The 20,019-nt window shown below is 41.3% G+C and overlaps 1 non-coding gene across 1 annotated transcript; it reads right to left on the bottom strand.

The window, feature by feature from the left end:
• Positions 1-15,512: 15,512 nt before the first annotated feature.
• Positions 15,513-15,619, bottom strand: LOC112089396. Its single transcript, XR_002901034.1, has one exon. It is a non-coding gene; the product is annotated as a small nucleolar RNA R71 (small nucleolar RNA).
• Between the last annotated feature and the right edge of the window lie 4,400 nt (positions 15,620-20,019).

Here is a 20,019-nt window from a genome sequence, read left to right as displayed (position 1 = left end):
TTCCAAGTCTAATATGACCAAACAGCCTCTTTGTGCATCAACATAAGAGCTAAGAAAGACTGATTCTCATACAGAAAGATAAAGCAAGCATCACATGATCTCAAATTCCAATCAACTTAGAACTCAAAGCAAGACCATTTCTTTCCCAAGACAATGATCACTTTACTAATCAGCATTCAAACCTAACTCTCATTAGTGGTAATGATGATCAATATGCACTAATAAACAGTTCTAATATGTCATTTATGCTTCAAACAAACATTCCTATGGCATTTAAAACATAAACCTTTAAGTAAGCTCATTCAGTCATTTCATCAAACACCTTGTGGGTGGAGAAATGCCTAAGTTCTAGACCAGAGTGATTATCAAAGATCTAGCATTCAGAGAAGCTAACTAAGGAAAGGAAATGAGAATCTAGAACCTAAACATCATAAATTAAACATCTAAGCACCCTAATCTACACACCTAGAAGCTTAAAAGAAGACTACTCACTAATCATGCTTAAGACACCTAATCTTTTGCAAGAAGTGATGTTAAACATGATTAGAAGCAAAGATAACAAGAGAAGATGATAAGAAACAACTTTAGATTGATTAAATCCTTGAGATATCTTTTAACAAAATATGGGTTTTCACAAAAGAGGCAAAGAGAAAAGAGAGAATAAAGCTTAACCTCATCACTAAAGTCTCAAAACTATTTATACCAAGGGTTTTCTTAATGAGCCAACCCTTAACAAGCAGGATATTGGCCCAAAAAAGCCCAAAAACTCGGACTGGATCGAGAGAAATATGGACATGGCTCAAGTCGATATTCTGCTCGATAATTCTCAAAGTTTTTCATAGCAAGGATATCGACCAAACACTTGGTCGATAGTTTGGTCGACATTATTTCGGTGATCCAGGCTCAAAGATGTCGACATGCTTCATCTCGACATTTTGGTCGATATTATTTCGGTGATCTTGGTCAAAACTATCGACCAAACTGTTGGGGTACCTTCTGGTCAATAGGATATTCTGCTCGATAGTTCTCAAAGTTTTTCTTAGCAAGGATATCGACAAAACACTTGGTCGATAATTTGGTCGACATTATTTCGGTGATTCAGGCTCAAAGATGTTGACATGCTTCACCTCGACATTTTGGTCGATATATTTCGGCGATCTTGGTTGAAACTATCGACCAAACTGTTGGGGTACCTTCTGGTCGATAGGAATGCAAGACGTCTGAACCAAAACCTTCATAACTCTCCGCTCAGAGCTCCGAACCTCGGTCTGTGAACTCCATGAGCCAAATGGCTCCGTAAGCTACAACGTTTATGAAGGGTCCGAGTCCAGCAGACGTCGGCAAGGGCTCCGTTTTACCGGTTCTTTGAGGCGCGTCGTTTTGGTCCTTTAGCGGCTGCGAGAGATGTGTTCCTTCTGATTGGCGAAACTTTCAGCTCCGACCTCCAAATTGAGTGATCTCAAGCGTTCAGGAAACTAGACTCAACCCTCGTGAATCTTAAAGAAGACACAGGAGGCTGAATCGCAATAAAAGTCCTCCTTATAAGGTGATGAAGTAGAGGGATTGTCGGCTTCTATCCACTTGTCCGGCGTCTGTCCCAAATGCTCCCTTTTTGCTCCAAATGACCTGTAAACACTCAAAAATGCAAGACTCTATAGGACCTAATGCATTTCTTATCATAAACCAACTATAAGGACAAAAGCATTGAAAACTACCTAAATGTATGCATGAGACTCAATATTTGGACCAAAAAATGTAATCCTAAGTATGCAAATTATGAATATATCAAGTATTAATTTAGTGAAAGTTGGAGCATATTCTAAGTATGCAAAAGTTACAAAGATGATGTCAAGAAAGAAGGAATATGTAACAACTCTTTAGCAAAAGAAGCCACTGAAAGCTGTGGACTCAACATGTCCATTTTCTCTTGTGGTTTTGCATAATATGTCGCATTCTCCAAAATCCAAAGTAACTTTTAAACATTTAAAATTATCAATTAAATAGTCATTTAATAACAAATGCCATTTACCCTGAATGACAAGTTTAATAAGAGCTCACATAAATAATTAGTGAATGTAGAGAGCTATCTTGCTTAAGACAGTATTTAATTTGCCCAAGAGGATCGAAGCATGGATCTAGGGGATCTATCTTGATCAAGAAATAAGTGAAAAATAAAATTAAAAATGTTCAGATCACTCGAAGTGACGCAAGGAAATGCCTAAGGCTAATGGCGAGCCTGGACAGGCCTAATGCAGAGAATTGTTCGAAGCAAAAATGGGGATGTCTATCATACAGTGGTGGATCTAGAAAAATTTTAGAGTGGGGGCATCTAAAAAAAATTGTTTTTGAAGGGATTTGAACCGTGATTTACTGGGTGCAAATAGAGTTGATATTTTCAAAATTTGAATCATTTAGAGTGCATTTTAGAGTCCAAATCATGTCTTATCTCATGCATTTTAGGTCCGTAAGCATTGTTTTAGACCTTAGGGGTTGCATTAGGTTTCAATGTGTCTGTGCATGCTTTGGAGTCTTTATCAGGTGTTTTGGAGGTTATTTGGAGCAGAAGAGGTGTGATCAGGAGTTGAAACGGTGCAAAAAGGGTTCAAAAATTATGAAATCGGCTTACGGGAATTTCTTGGCAAAAGCATGTACCGGATGGATCGGTTTTCTCGGCTAAAAAAATGCTATCAGGTGAATCTCTCTCGGCCAAAGTCAATATCGGGTGAAAACGCTATCGGGTGAAGTTCTATGCCGAGATGAGAGATTATTTATCGGCTAAAAAGCTTACCGCGGTATGCGATTATCAGATATTTTCTTTACCACGGAAAGTGTTTCTCGGCTAAAATCTGTTTGCACCCGTGCGGATCAAAGATTGCCAATCCGGGGAAGCTTCCGATCTGATTCAGCTAACGGTGTCTTCATCAAAGTTGGAGATGATCGAGTCAAGATTACAGAACAATTGGAATTACTGAATTCAGCGCATTGAGCAGAGAGATATTGGCAATGGGAGACACACCTGTCTCGCATGCATTTTAAGCCGGTCCAATGAGCTTCAAAGATTACGTGCGACAATTCCTTTCCAGTCCGATTCAGTTATCGGGACTTTCATCATTATTCAAGGTCTTTGAGTTTTATCTCCATAACACCTGAGATAACCCGATTTGGAGCTGTGACCTGAAAGATATCGTCTCCGGAGTAAACACAGGTCCAGGAGCTGTTTTCTTACCGTTCCGATGCAATGCAAAGATGAGAAATCCGGAGAGCCTTCCAATTCCCAAGTGATAGTGGGAATTTTTCAATCCTTGATCAATTCCTCAACTACTCATGTCATTGTAGCACTTGAGGTATCAATCCAAATGGAGAGATTCTAGACACTAGAACTATGAGGAGCTATCTTAATCCAAGTCTAATAAGCAGATGAGTTGGTAACCAAGATTATCTAAAAGCATATAACAAAACAAGCAAGAAAAAACAGTAATTAAGACTTAAACAAGCTAGAGAAACTAAACAAACACTTAAATTCAAATAAAGAGAAAGCTAAACCTCTAGATGTGATCATTGATCAGGGTGCTTTAAATGTGAATTCATGATGCTAAGCAAACAATGCAACACTTGCAAATCTTTAGTCTAGACTTCCAATTCAGATTAATTCATTCTCATGACAGAAATCCCTTTGTTAATTACCAATTCAAGACTAATTGCCATTAGATGAATAAACAATCAACAAGCATAAGGGTCCAAGTCTAAAATGACCAGACAGCCTCTTTGTGCATCAAAATAAGAGCTAAGAAAGACTGAATCTTATACAGAAAGATAAAGCAAGCATCACATGATCTCAAATTCCAATTAACTTAGAACTCTAATCTAGATTAATCCTCTCATGAAGGCACTAACCTCTACACTAATCCATTTTCAAACCAAATCATCATTTGTGAAATATGAATCAATGAGCATTAAGAAACAGTTCTAATATGTCATTCATGCATTTAACAATCATTCCCATGACATTAATGCATAAACCCTTAGTTAGCTTTCATTCAGGCATTTCATCAAACACTTTTGGTGCATGAAAAACCCAGATTCTAGACCCAAGTGATGTGCAAGGATCTAGCATTAGGATCAGCTAACTAAGGAAAGGAGAAGAGGATCTAAGCGTAAACAATCATTAATCTACATCTAAGCACCCTAGTCTACACACCTAGAAGCTTAAAAGATGACTACTCACTAATCATGAAGAACACATCTAATCTTTTGCAAGAGATGATGTTAATCATGATTAGAAGCAGAAATGAGATGATGAGATGATAAGAAACAGACTTAGATTGATTAAATCCTTGAGATATCTCTTAATCAAAAACGTTTTTACACTAAAAAGGAAAGAAAACTAGAGAGAAACTAAGAGAGAAGATAACATGTCTAGGGTTTTTCTCCAAAAAGCTATATATACTAAGTGCTAATGAACCGGGTCAGCCCGGAACAAACCGGGTCCTGACCCGGCTTTAGTGGGTAAAGTGGAAATCCTGCGGGTTGGTCTAGTGTCTCCCAGGTAGCATGCCCAAGTCGCAGTAGATAAAGAACTTGTCTTGTGAGACTTAAATCGCTTTGTCTTAGCCGCTCGCCCAAGTAGGAGTGTTTTACAAGTCTTGCTGCGGCTTAATCTTCTTCTTCTTCAACTCGCAGGACCAAGGCGGTTTCTGGGGAATGTACAAACCGTGCGGGTTGATCTCCTTGCTCCCAGCCAGCACGCCCAAGTCGGAGTAGATTGCGAGTGATCATGCGGCTTGGTTCCAGCGTCTCCCAGGTAGCATGCCCAAGTCGCAGTATTTTGAACTTAGCAATTTTCATGCTCGGGAGCCTCAGACCTCATCCATTGATAGCTTACCCGCACTTCTCAACTCGCAGCATCAATTTCCAGGCATTCGTCTTCAGGCCTGCGAGTTAACCAAGTCGCAAGGCTTTCTCGCAGCATTCAGAGCAGCTTGGACCACTTCGCATTCCGGAGAGTGTAACTTCTACGATACCTGTCCGAATTGAGTGATTCCGGTTGCAGAGGACTGAGGACTCATATATCGCCAACTTTGATGAAGAAAGCTTCAGTGCTTGTGATACGATCCGAGGAGATCAACTCTGAAGATAAGGCAACAGGCGAATTGAGATCGTGACTTGGAGGGACAGATGCGATGATATTGGCGTGATGAAGCGATGGTGGCGCGATGAGAGATCGATGGAGGGAGATGGTGGTGTGATGCGGTGGATCGATGGTTTGAGATGGTGGTGGATGGATTCGTCGATGGATCGTGAGAGGGATGTGATGGTGATAGCAGAATCTCTTGTAAACAGATTAGTTTTAAGAGATTCGAATTTCAGAGTTTTTTTTTAGTTCTCAGAAATCGAAAAGAGAGAAGAACACGTTAAAAGTTTGATCAAAATTCTTCACTGAATATGACATAGGCGATTTCTCTTTTTTATGGACTAAGAGAGAAAATCGCAGCCCTAATAACAAAACAACATGGAGTTTGAAATAAAACAACAAGAAGTTTAATTTGAAAATAAAACAGCGAGGCGTCCCTTCTAAACCTAAGTGGTGCGCCTAAACAACTAGTGCATAAGTCATTGTGACTTAGCACGTTATTACCCATTAGTAACAACTTCTAAGTAACTCGACGTAGCAATGATTTCTGCCTCGTTAAAAACCTTGGAGAAGAACCTCCTTGCCTTCCAAAATCCTCACCAAGGAAAAGAGTACAGAATCATCACCTAAGTTACCTAGTCATTGTTACTGGGTTCTTCATTCTTCAAGATAGAGATGTTGAAGATGTGAGCTCCAGCCTCCTGGTGTTCGCTGTCCTCCGTGGCAATGAGTGCGTGAGCCTCCTTAGCCATCTCTCTAGCTCTGGAACGAGTGATCCTGCCAGCTACCTCTGGTTCCTCCTCCTCTGAGCTGGTCACGATCATATCATCCTCTCCCTCTGCCTTTAAATCTGAATCTGCAACAAAAGGAAGCAAGTCAGAAACATTGAAAGTATCAGAAACATCATACTTACCTTGAAGATCAATCTGATAGGCGTTGTTGTTGATTCTTTTGATGACTGCGAATGGTCCATCAACTCTGGGCATTAGCTTGTTCTTTCGCTCAGCTGGAAATCGCTCCTTCCTCAGATGGATCCACACCAGATTTCCTTCTTCGAAAATCAGTTCCTTTCGTCCTTTGTTGGCATGTTTCTCATACTGCTTTGTCTTCTTCTCGATGTTCTCCTTAGCCTTAGCATGTATTCTTCGGACCTGTTCAGCTTTCTCCTTGCCATTCAAGCTGCATTTTCCACTTAAAGGCAAAGGGATCAAGTCTAGAGGTGATTGTGGATTAAACCCATATACAATTTCAAAAGGAGAAAAGAGAGTAGCAGAATGCTTAGCGTGATTGTAAGCAAACTCGACATGAGGCAGGCACTCTTCCCACGTCTTGAGGTTACTTTTCACCAAAGTCCTTAGAAGTGTGGACAACGTTCTATTCACCACCTCGGTCTGTCCATCGGTCTGAGGATGACACGTAGTTGAGAATGAGAGCTTTGTTCCCAGCTTAGCCCAAAGCGTTCGCCAAAAGTGTCCTAAGAACTTCGTGTCTCGATCTGAAACGATAACCTGTGGCATTCCATGCAGTCGTACTACTTCCCTGAAAAAAAAGTTAGCTACATTCACAGCATCATCTGTCTTGTGGCTAGCGATGAAGTGAGCCATCTTGCTAAACCTGTCAACAACTACAAAAATAGAATCTCTACCATTTCTGGTGCGAGGTAAGCCAACTACAAAATCCATAGAGATATTAGTCCAAGGTTGAGAAGGAATAGGCAAAGGAGTATACAAACCGTGAGGCTGAACTTTACTCTTAGCCATCTTACATACGACACATCTAGAGCAGATTTTCTCAACGTCCTTCTTCATGTTCGGCCAGTAGAAGTGCTCTTGTAGCCCAAGAAGTGTCTTTGTGACACCGAAATGTCCAGCTAATCCACCTCCATGAGCTTCTCGTACCAGTAACTCTCGAATGGATCCTCGTGGTATGCACAATCGGTTACTGAAGAACAAGTATCCATCCTGTCTATAAAATTTCTCACAGGCAAACTTATGACATTTGGCATAGCTCTCAGAAAAGTTAGTGTCAGATTCATAAAGATCTATAATATGCTCAAATCCAATCAACTTTGATGTTAAAGTCGAAATAAGAGTGTACCTCCGGGATAATGCGTCTGCGACCACATTATCTTTACCTTTTTTGTACTTAACAATGTAGGGGAATGTCTCAATGAACTCCATCCATCGCCCATGTCTTTTGTTAAGTTTCTGCTGACCCTTGAGGTGCTTTAGAGACTCGTGATCGGTATGAATGACGAATTCCTTAGGCCATAAGTAATGCTGCCACGTCTGGAGAGCTCGAACCAATGCGTATAACTCCTTGTCATACGTGGGATAATTCAGCGTTGATCCTCCTAACTTTTCGCTGAAGTAAGCGACGGGCTTCTTATCCTGCATAAGAACTGCTCCAATACCTACACCAGAAGCATCGCATTCAATCTCAAAAGTCTTAGTAAAATCAGGAAGTACTAGTAAGGGAGAATTGATAAGCTTCTCTTTAAGGGCTGTAAAAGCCTGTTCTTGCGCCTCTCCCCACTTGAACCCCACGTCTTTCTTGATCACTTCTGTTAAGGGCGCGGCTATGGTGCTGAAATCACGAACAAAACGCCTGTAGAATCCTGCTAAGCCATGGAAACTTCGGACTTCTCCAATGTTCTTGGGGGTTGGCCACTCCTTGATAGCTTTTATCTTCTCTTCATCTACTTTAACTCCTCCTGCACTTACTACAAAGCCTAAGAAAACAATTTCGATAGTGCAGAATGAACATTTAGATAAATTAGCAAAGAGAGATTGAGAGCGAAGAACATCAAGAACCGATCTGATGTGATCTAGATGTTCTTCCAAACCTTTACTGTAGATGAGGATATCGTCGAAATAAACCACTACGAACACGCCAATGAATGGTCTCAGGGCATGGTTCATTAATCTCATGAAGGTGCTGGGAGCATTGGTGAGACCAAATGGCATAACTAGCCACTCGTAGAGTCCTTGCTTTGTCTTGAACGCCGTCTTCCATTCGTCCCCTTCCTTCATTCTGATCTGATGATACCCACTCTTCAAGTCTATCTTAGAGAAGATTGTCGATCCACAGAGCTCATCCAGCATATCATCTAGTCTTGGAATCGGATGCCTATACTTCACAGTGATGTTGTTGATAGCTCGGCAGTCTACACACATCCTCCAGGAACCATCTTTCTTTGGCACCAACAGAACTGGAACCGCGCATGGACTCAAGCTTTCTCGGATATGTCCCTTGCTCATCAGCTCTTCCACTTGCTTCTGCAGCTCCTTAGTCTCTACAGGATTGGTTCGGTATGCTGGCCTGTTAGGTAAGGCTGATCCTGGTACCAAGTCAATCTGATGCTCTATCCCGCGAATTGGAGGTAGCCCTGGTGGAATTTCTACTGGAAAAACGTCCTTGTATTCCTGCAAAATCTCAAACATAGCACTAGGAAGCTCCTGTGAAGGGTTAGTACTAACAAGGGATTCCTTGTACACAAACATAAAAGTAGTCATTTCAGGATCAAAGAGTTTAGAAAATTCACTGTGGTTTATGTAGAGGCTGTTGGCGACTTTCTCCTTTTCCTTGAGCTTCATTTGAACTTGATCTTGATAAATCTCGGTAGGCGTGAGAGGTAGGAGGGTAATTTTGCGACCTTTGAACTCGAATGAGTGCTTGTTGGTGTAACCGTCGTGTATCACCCTACGATCTGATTGCCACGGTCTGCCTAGCAACACATGACTCGAACCCATGGGAATGACGTCACATAGAATCTCATCTTCATACTTCCCAATGGATAGAGAAACCCTCACTTGCTGAGATACGGTCAAGGCTCCACTATCATTCAACCACTGAAGCTTATACGGCCTTGGATGAGGAATAGTCTTGAGCTGGAGCTTCTTAACCATCTCTTCGCTTGCAGCATTAGTACAACTTCCTCCATCTATGATCAGGCTACAAACTTTTCCTTGAATGAAGCATCTCGTATGGAACAGGTTCTCTCGCTGACAAGTCTCTTCAGGTTGACTCTGAACACTCAAAGTCCTTCTGGCAACCAGCATCTCGCCCACGGCAGCAGCTTCTTCCTCTTCCTCTGTTTCATATTCGGCCTCGGAACCCTCTTGAGGAACTATCTCTCCTCCCTCTTGTAACAAGAATACCTTCTTGTTTGGACAATCTCGAGAGTAATGTCCCATTCCTTGACATTTGAAACACCTCACATTGCTGATAGAAGTACCACCTCGAGGCTTGAACTCAGATTTAGCTTCTTCTTTAACTCCAGTAGAGGGCGGTTTGATGTCTCTGGAGTAAGCTGGTTTGCTGATCTCCTTAGGCTTAGGCACACTAGGCGTGAATGTGGACTTGAAATTTCGCCTCTTGACTTGAGATTCCACCAATTCAGCCTTATGCACCATCTCTTGTATATCTGCGAAATCCTGAAGTTCCACCTTGTCTTGAATTTCTCGGTTAAGTCCTCCAAGAAATCTCGACATTACCATCTCTTCGCCTTCTCGTAAATCTGCACGAATGAGCAAAGTTTCCAATTCTTGATAATAATCTCGAACAGACTTCGTACCTTGGACAAGGCGCCTAAGTTTGTTGAGTATCTCGCGCTGATGATGGGCTGGAACGAACCGCTTCCTCATCTGTATAACAAGCTGATCCCAAGTAGTAATCGGAAGTTCCCTCAGGCGATTTCTGGTGACTCCCAACTGCTCCCACCATAGAAGCGCGTACCCATGAAATTCTGAGACTGCAATCTTCACCTTGTTGAGGTCATAAGTTCCTTGGACCAGAAAATTAGACTCCATCTTCCTTTCCCAATCTAGATAAGCTTCGGGATCATTGGTTCCATGGAAAGGAGGATACTGGATTTTGATATGACGCAGCTGCTGACGTAGAGGATCATAATCTCGAGCATGTCCTCGGCCTCGATCTCGTCTCACAGTTTCTCTGCTATGATCAGAGGCTTCGTCCTCCTCATAGTATTCTAGATCTGATTCCAGGGTAACTCTATGTCCAGCAATATATTCCTCTCGGCGGTGCTGACGATCTACCCTTGGGCCATCTCGTTCTGCACCAGTAGGATTCCTCCTCGGATTAAACGTAGTCTCTCTGCCCCCAATTTGGCTTCGGTTGGACTTAGCTTTAGTCCTGGCTTCGGAAGGTGTTGGGTGGCGTGGAAGTTTCCGGGAGGATCCTATGTGTCCTTTACCCTTTGCTAGTCGCATTGCTTCCGAAGGAGTTGGGGTTTGAGACGACTCTTCTCTACTTGCACTGAGATCTTTGAGCAGATCACTCATCTTGGTCTCGAACTTGTCGTTGAGTTGTTCGATTTGTTGGGTGAGCTGAGTTGTTATGGCTTGATTCGATTCTTTGATTTGTTGAGACATTGCTCGGTTCAAAGCTTCCATTGTCTCAGCCGATTCTTTGATTTGTTGAGACATTGCTCGGTTCAAAGCTTCCATTGTCTCAGCCGAAAGCTCCATGGTACCTAAAAAATAAAAAAAATAAAAACTCGCAGTAACTTGTTCGAGAAGAAATCACGAAAACAGCAAAACTAAACTCATCATAAAAAAAAATTAACCGATCTCCACGAAATCTAAAAACAAACTCAAAGAAACTAATGAAATTTAACGAAAATTTTTTTTTTTTTTGTGTACTCTTTTTTTTTTTTTTTTTTTTTTTTTTTTTTAAACCTAACTAACGAAAATACAAGACTCTCTTATCAAATCTAAACGAAACAGCCGAAAAATACAAAGATTTTAGGCCTAAACGCAAACGACAACTCGAAGACTCCTAACGAATGCGAAACACGAAGACTATCAAAACCCTAGACACGATACGAAACAATGAAACTAAAAACTAACAAAATTTCGGACACCACACGACACAATGGATAAGCAGCAAAGACCAGATCGATGCAACCTAACGACGATATAGAAGTGATGCAGCGAAACAAACTAAAACGAACACGATTAACAAATATCAAAACAAAACGAGTGATACGATTCGATAACTCTTAACAAACCTAACGAAAACGATAACGAAACAAACCCTAGACACGAAACAATAAGAATCGACCTAATCAAGAATTCAAACGATGAAAGCAGGGATCGACACCAGCTAATCTAGGTTTAGAATCGAAAATTTCAAAGTACAGAGATTAGGGTTAGAGTTCGCTCAGCCTTTGGTTCAGAGTTGGCTCTGATACCACGTGATACGATTCGAGGAGATCAACTCTGAAGATAAGGCAACAGGCGAATTGAGATCGTGACTTGGAGGGACAGATGCGATGATATTGGCGTGATGAAGCGATGGTGGCGCGATGAGAGATCGATGGAGGGAGATGGTGGTGTGATGCGGCGGATCGATGGTTTGAGATGGTGGTGGATGGATTCGTCGATGGATCGTGAGAGGGATGTGATGGTGATAGCAGAATCTCTTGTAAACAGATTAGTTTTAAGAGATTCGAATTTCAGAGTTTTTTTTTAGTTCTCAGAAATCGAAAAGAGAGAAGAACACGTTAAAAGTTTGATCAAAATTCTTCACTGAATATGACATAGGCGATTTTCTCTTTTTTATAGACTAAGAGAGAAAATCGCAGCCCTAATAACAAAACAACATGGAGTTTGAAATAAAACAACAAGAAGTTTAATTTGAAAATAAAACAGCGAGGCGTCCCTTCTAAACCTTAGTGGTGCGCCTAAACAACTAGTGCATAAGTCATTGTGACTTAGCACGTTATTACCCATTAGTAACAACTTCTAAGTAACTCGACGTAGCAATGATTTCTGCCTCGTTAAAAACCTTGGAGAAGAACCTCCTTGCCTTCCAAAATCCTCACCAAGGAAAAGAGTACAGAATCATCACCTAAGTTACCTAGTCATTGTTACTGGGTTCTTCATTCTTCAAGATAGAGATGTTGAAGATGTGAGCTCCAGCCTCCTGGTGTTCGCTGTCCTCCGTGGCAATGAGTGCGTGAGCCTCCTTAGCCATCTCTCTAGCTCTGGAACGAGTGATCCTGCCAGCTACCTCTGGTTCCTCCTCCTCTGAGCTGGTCACGATCATATCAGCTTGGGAAGTGGAAGGCTTCCTGGAGGGCTCATCTTTGCAGTGCATTTACACGATCAGAGAGAGGCGTCTAGACATGTGTCCATTCCGGAGACCGTATCTTCCTGCTCATAGCTCCGAATTGAATACTAGTGGACGTTCTGGAAAGAGGACTCAAATCTATCTGATTCTCATGAAGGCCCCGGAAACTGAATCGGCCTGGAAGTGCACCGGCATTCGCATTCTTCGGAGCTCATCGGTTTGGTCCAAAACGGCAGCGAGACAGGAGTTTCTTCCGCCGAGCTTAACTTTCTGCTCACGCGTCCGAATTGAGTCATTCCACTTGCTATGGAATCGTGATCTAACCCTCTAAAACTTTCATGAAGCCCCAGACAACTGAATCGGACCGGACGGTTCCCCGGACAGGCGATCATTCAGGAGTATCGGATTGCTCCGGAATGGATGCGAGAGAGGTCTGTCTTCCGGTGACCGTATCGTTCAGCTCAGTGCTCCAAATGCCTTTATTCAACCTGTTCTGGGTTCTTGACTCAATTATCTCCAACGTTTCTGAAGACCCTGTAAGCTGAATCGGCCGGCAAGAGCTTCCGGTGACGCGATTTCGGAAATGTATCTGCACCCGGGATTTTTGGCCGAGAGACTTGACCGCGGTACGTGTTTTTTGGCCGAGAAAGCTACCCGCGGGAAGGATTTTGGCCGAGAATCTTCGGCCATCAGTACATCATTTTGCCTAGAAACCCAAAATTGCTCCTTTTCACCATTTTTGATCATTTCAACTCCATTTCTTCATCTGAATCACATCCTCCACTCCAAATAAGCTCCAAAAGCACATGTTTAACACTCCAAACCATGCAAAACTCTTTTGGACCTAATGAATTTCCTAAGTCCTAAAACAATGCCTAAAGACCTAAAATGTATGCAAATGAGACATAATTTGGACTAGAATATGTACATTAAATGATGCAATTTATGAATATATCACCAAGCGCAGATGGTTTCTTCACCAAAGTTTGAGCTGAATGAGTGATCTTACTCTTGGAGTTGGTTTCAAGTCATTTGGAGTTACGTACTGAAAGTTATTGCTATCGGGAGACAAGCGGGTCGATACAAGCTTCAAGAGTTGCGATTTGTGCTTAGTGTTTAAACAGGCCTATACTGAGGCCTATCCTCCAATGCTTTTTGATCCAGACCTCGTGCTAACCCCTCGGTGTTTCAAGACCGAGGCACACATGCTGAGAAGACAAGCTGCATTCGCCTAAGTGTGAGACTCAACCTCAGTTTCAGCCTCTTGGCATTTCACGTCGGACCTCATCTTCCTTGTCCCCTTGACCACCTGACCCCTCGGTGTATCTACACCGAGGTCCCTTGTCACGAACCCAGATCAAGAACAAAGAGACTCTAACGAGCGCATGTGAAGATGAATCAAAGACTAGGGTTCATGCATGTTCTTGGTGAGTTCTTCATGAGTTCTTCATTCCAATCTTTGCTCACGTGCACCCCTCGACGTCTACACCTCGGCATTGGACTCTCACATACCGGGGAGCTCACCCAACGACACAACAAGACCAGTTCAGTACCCGGTTTGTTCCGGGCTGACCCGCATCACTTAGCTTTACTATATATAGTTTTAGGGACTAAAACCCTACGGATCTTATCTATTATCTTACCTTATCTTAGAGAACTTGCCTCTTTTGTGAAAACTTGCTGCTTTAATCAGATATCTCGTTTTGGCATTAAAGATCTTGTTCTTTTTGTTTCTTTTAATCATCGCAAATTTTCTAATAATGTCTAGTATCACTTCTTGCAAAAGATTAAGTGTGCTCTTCATGATTAGTGAGTAGTTTCATTATGAGGTTTTAGATAGGTAGATTCGGGTTCTGAAATGCTATATTAGCGAGTTGAGGGTTTAGATCTGCATCATTCATTCTCTAACAAACCGACCTCTATTCTGGATCCATGAACATCACATGTGGTCTAGATCAAAGACATGTTATCGCACCAAAAGTGTTTGTAGAAATGTATGAACCAGTTTGTTAGAGGTTTAAGAGTCTTTCATCATGATAATTATAGTTTGTTTCTCTTAAATGACTTATTGAACTGATTCTTAATGCTTGCAGATTCATGCTTCTCAAAAGGGATTTTGGTATGAAAGAGGATTAGCATAGAAGTTTAATGCCTTCATGAGAGGATTATTTTGATAATGAGTTCAAGTTAAATGAATCTGTTTGATTGTTTGATCATTAACTTGCTAGTTTAGTATAGAAGCACCCTAGTTCATTATCCTGTCTAAAACCTCTGCTTCATCATTTCATATCATCAACCGCTTATCGTGTCTATCTAATTTGCTTGTTTGCGTCTTGTTTTAGTTTAAATCTTATTTTCTCATCTTGTTTGTCATTTGTTTAGAAACCAAAACTCTTTACTTTATTTGCATAAATTAAGATACACAGCATCATAAATTAGTGTCTAAACCACAAGCATGGATTGATACCTCTTCATTTACTACAATGATAGGGGATTGATAACCCTTCAAATGCCTAAAAACTTTAGTTATCAATTGACGCCGTTGCCAACTTGTGGATTAGCATTAGTTTTTGCTTGTTCTTGAGATCAAGTCTTTATTTTTCTTGTTATTACTGATCGTTTTTGAGCTCTATCTTTGAGTGATCATGTACATGCGAATTCGCTCTAGAAGTTCAGAGCCACCTCAACCTTACAACAACAACATTAACTCGCTTGAGAGAAGAGCTAGAGAGAGGGCAATGAAACAGGAACGGTTGGGTATGGCTGATCAGGAGAGGACTGAGAAACAGGCTCAAGAAGCCGAGCATCAGGCTCATATAAACCAGGTGCAGGCCGAGAGGAACGAGGAACAAGCAAACCACAATGAGCAACAGGCACAACAAGTTCCTCAGCCTCAGCCACAAGCTCAAAGGCAGCCTCCACAAGTTTTTTTTGGCGAGAACGATAGAGCTAATGCACATCAGTATAGAGCAGGGATCCAAGCACCACCGGTTCAGAATAACAATTTCGAAGTTAAAGCCTCCCTGCTCAACATGGTGCAAAACTCAAAGTTTCACGGCTTGCAATGGAAGATCCTTTGGAGCACTTAGATCAGTTTGACCGTGTTTGTGATCTCACCAAGATCAACGGTGTATCAGAGGACAGCTTTAAACTCTGATTGTTTCCCTTCAGCTTAGGAGACAAGGCGCATCAATGGGAGAAGAATCTTCCGAGGGGAACAATACAAACCTGGGAGCAGTGCAAGCTTGCGTTTCTGTCAAAGTTTTTCTCTACTTCCAGGACCGCTAAGCTCAGAAATCGGATTTCAAGCTTCACACAGCATACAAATAAAAGCTTTGGAGAAGCTTGGGAACGGTTTCGAAGTTACACTAATCAGTGTCCTCACCACGGTTTCTCAGAGGCTTCTCTTCTCAGTACTTTATACCGAAGTGCCCTCCCCAAGATAAGGAACCAACTAGATACAACTTCTAATAGGAACTTTCTTGGCAAAGAGATCAATGCCGCAATGGAGTTAGTGGAGAATCTTGTGATGTCCAATGATACTTATGGTGAAGATTTCGACAGGGTTAATCAATCATAGGGATCTAGTAAGGAGCTGAGGATGGAAAAAGATATAAGGGAGCTTCAAAACAACCTATACAAAGTGCTTGTGGCTACACAAAAGCCTATACACTTTGTGGGCGAGTTTGATGAGCAAGGACCGAGTTTTGACAATGTGAATGAGGATGGGCTCACACAAGAAGAAATCAATTATATTGGGAATCAGCAAAGGTATCATCGGTTCAACAATATGGAAAAAATCAGAACCTCTCATACTGCAATCCCAATGTGGCCAATCCTCAAGATCAAGTGTATCCTGCTTAGCAAAACCAACAAAGCTTTGCTCCTAAGCCTCAGTTTCAAAGTTCTTTTCAGCCTAAGCAACAGTTTGGTGGGCAACAACAGAGATATGACCAGCAGCAGCTACCGGTTCAGGGCAGTAACTACAGCAACCCACCGCAGCAACAGAAATATCCACAAGGGTTCAGTCAGCAGCCGATGGGTCAGCAGCAGCAGCAGGCGCCGGTTCAGAATCAGATGGGACCAGATATGTGTGGGATACTACAGCAGTTGCTACGGGTCAACAAAGAGTCGAGAGGCAGTATGCGTCCATGCAGCAAGAGATTAGGGAGCTTAAGCAGATCAAGATTCCACATCATCAAGAAAAGGCGTTTTACCTGGAAAACCAGAACCAAATCCCAAAGAATATGTCATGACATCACCTTGAGAAGTGGCAAAGAGCTACAAGCTCCTGAGCCTAAGCAAACGCTCATTGAGGACAATGAGCAAATCGGAGGGGAGGCAGCCTCACGAGATGAGCAAGAGGATGAGGTCTCAGAGAAAGAAAAAGAGAAAGATGAGGCTAAAGAGGTGGAAAAAGAACCTGAATTTGAAAAGCCTTATGTCCACCAACTCCTTACCAGCCTAAATTTTTTTTCCAGGGTGATTCAAGAAACAGATCTTAGACAGAGCAAAGGCAGTTTTTGAAAAGCACTTAGAGAATACACAGATGACATTGCCGATCATAGATGCTTTTCTAGCGATCCCACAGCTTGGAAAGTTTCTAAAGGATGCGATTCTTAACAACACCAAACGCGGGGGTTTGTTGTTTTCGTTTTACTAAGCTTCAGGTTTTAAATTTATAACCCCTAAATGTCTGCAAGTGCACAGATGTGTGCTGTAGTACTTAGGGTATCGATCCACAGAGACTTAGTTGTTTCAGTCCGAATTCACTGCAACGCTTAAATCAAATTAGAACTAAAAGGGTTTTGGTTTTGGTTTTGGGTTTTTGGTTGTCACTAGATCTAAACTAGAAAGCAATTAAAAACTAAAAAGCAATTGACAAAATTGAAAGCAAACAAAAGCAAGTAAAATCGATTAAACAAAAGCGAATGTAAGCAAGTAATAAGCGAGTGAAAAGCAAACTAAACTGAAGGTTGTAAACAATTAAAGACAAACGTTGGGCATCAAGGGGTTTCGCAGGGGTTCATGGACTAAGCTATGTCGATTTTAAACAAGTGATAAAGGTAATCAACTACGTATGTTCTAGAACTCGAGGCACGGAAGTATGAATAGCCTACTTTCGCAGCACTAAACAACTATCTCTCGCAAGCCTGATCAGTAGGTTTCCACTCTGATTCTGGAAGGGAGAATATGCAATAGCAGAACAAGACTCATCAATATTCACAACTCAACTACAGGTAGGTTTCCACTCCTGTAGAAGAATTGCTCGTTTCACCCTAGTTCAGAGAATCAATGAAAGCTTTCGCAACATATCATATCAGATCGGCTTCTAAGTGGCCAGCAAAGAATCATGCAGTAAGATTAAAGGCAAACGAAGAACATCTAGAAGATTAATAATCCTAAATCTATCGATTCATAAGCAAAGACACATGAAATTCCCCTTGAACAATCCCTTTAAACCCAACTGGGTAACTACTCAAACATATTGTAAACAATCATCACAGAGTATTGAAAGTGCATGAAACTAAACAAAAGAAGGAAGAAAAACGAAGAACGGAGAAGCAGATGGAGGCGCGATGTCTTCCTCCAGCGGCGGCTCCTCGGGTTTGTGAAGCACCCACACGAATTCTCTCTCTATTTTTGTGGACACTTAGGGCTTCAAAAATAACGAAAGGAATTGATCTGGGCTTTAATTAAGTCGTCGGGAAAGTGAACGACTAAGTTCCGCGGTCGCGGTGGCTCTACCCGCGGGAAAATGGGTGTTGGCCGCGGTCCCGGCACATGCTCTCTTCTGGAACTGCTTTTTCTGTCATTCTTGCATCGAGAGTATCTGAAGATCTAACCGTTGGATTGTCTCCAAACCAAGTGCATTAGAAAGCTGGTTGGATCCTCTATGTTCTCTCAAATTTTGGGGGTGATCAGACGGTGAGAAGATCTTCATCGCTTGTCATACTTCTGACGGTCTGCATTTATCCAAAATTGCTCATTTGTTCCAAATTGCATATCTTTTGCCCAAGTTTCCTGTAAAGTCTTTTGAAACTCTAAAACATTGAAAACACTTTAAAAACCTTTGAAAACAGAGTTAAAACACCTGCATAAGATACAATTATGATCCATAAAAGTGGTCAAAATACGGTGTTATCAACTCCCCCAGACTTACGTTTTTGTTTGTCCTCAAACAAACTTAAGTCAGGAAAGATATTTTTTTTTTGAAAATCGCAGGAACTAAACAATATCTCAGTGACCGTCCTTCTAAACCATAACTTATCGTGAAACATCTATTTGGATCTAGTCTACAAAATTCTCACCAAAATACAAACAAACTAGTCCGTTAATCTGTCATGCGAAAATCTACACACTTAGATCAAACTTCCAGTCAACTAGCTCTCTACATTCTTTAAGTATTTTGTGAGTTCTCATCAAAGACATTATTCAGGGTAGACGGCGTTTGGCATTAAAGGCTATTTAAGTGGTGGAGTTTAAGTGTTTAGGGTTACCTGAAGAATATGAAGGATGCAAGATATTATGCAAAACCGCAAGAGAGAGAAGGACCTGTTGATGACCGCAGATTTTCAGTCACTTCTCCTTTGCCAAATGTTGTGGCATAATCTTCCTCCTTTGTTGTAAACAGCTGTTCCCCCAGACTTATATCTTTTCCGGGAATCATAAAGATAATCTCCAAAACTCCATGTAATCGGACTCTAGCTTGCCTCAAGTATAAAATTCGATCCTCCTAGACTCTCTAAGGTTTTAATTTCCTCTCCCTTCATATTTTTCTTTTCTTTTTCGGATTTTTTTTTTTTTTTTTTTTTGAAAGAGGAAATAACCTTTTATAAAGAGAGAGTGTAAGGGACGAAATGGTACCAAGATTTTGAAGTTTTTCCAAGGCAAACTGAGTTTTCTCCTTTTGTTGAATTGTTCCAATGAAATCGCAGGTCTTCGTCTTCAGTGACTGAAAACCGCGTTGATCCTCTTTCTCTCCGACGTTTTTGCACATATCTGCATATAGGACAATGAAAAACGAGAATGCATGTGGTTTGAAAGAGGTTAGGTTCGGTGGGGAACTAGCTAAAGATGAACTAGCCATTCAGGATTAACAAAGAGTGGTAAAAAGATAAAGGAGTCCTGAATGTATGATTCGTTTCCTTGATCTAATGCTTTAATGAGAAAATTAAGTCAAAATTAAGTCCATGTAAAATGAGCTAGTATATCCTGTCAGAAAGAATCTCCATGAATAGAAGTCCTCTGGTGGGATTTCGTAATGCAAGTACTTAGCTACCGCCTAGTCTAGGCCTAAATCACAAAAGAGCAAAAAACGAGGAAATAGCGTAGAAGCACACTGGTCTAATTCATCATAGTAATGTTTACTGTGTTCCTGGTTTGAAAACTTTTTGAAAAACATTTTTGAAAACAATTTTTGAAAAACATTTTGAAAAAAAACTTTTTGAAAAATTTTATGTGTCCAAACAAACTCAAAACAAATCAAATTACATTAGTAACGGATGAACATCCTCCCCCAGACTTATTTCACACTGTCCTCAGTGTGATAAATCTGGAAAGAATGGTAAAGAATATAGAAAAGTTGAAATGTTTAAGTGAACTTATTGTGCTGGAGAGTGCTGCTCGTCCTTTTTTGTTTGTTCTTCCTTATTAAAAACCTGAAATTAAATGAAACAGAAACAAAGCAATGGAAATAGAAAATAAAGGTCAAAGGGAAATAGATAAAATACCAAGTGGGTTGCCTCCCACTAAGCGCTTGTTTCAAGTCATTAGCTTGACATTGTTGCTCG

This window comes from Eutrema salsugineum, unplaced genomic scaffold (genome assembly GCF_000478725.1).
Source record: "Eutrema salsugineum unplaced genomic scaffold, Eutsalg1_0 scaffold_12, whole genome shotgun sequence".
Classification (NCBI taxonomy): domain Eukaryota; kingdom Viridiplantae; phylum Streptophyta; class Magnoliopsida; order Brassicales; family Brassicaceae; genus Eutrema; species Eutrema salsugineum.
Note: the sequence above shows the minus strand (reverse complement) of the source record. Positions and strands in the feature narration are given on the sequence as shown.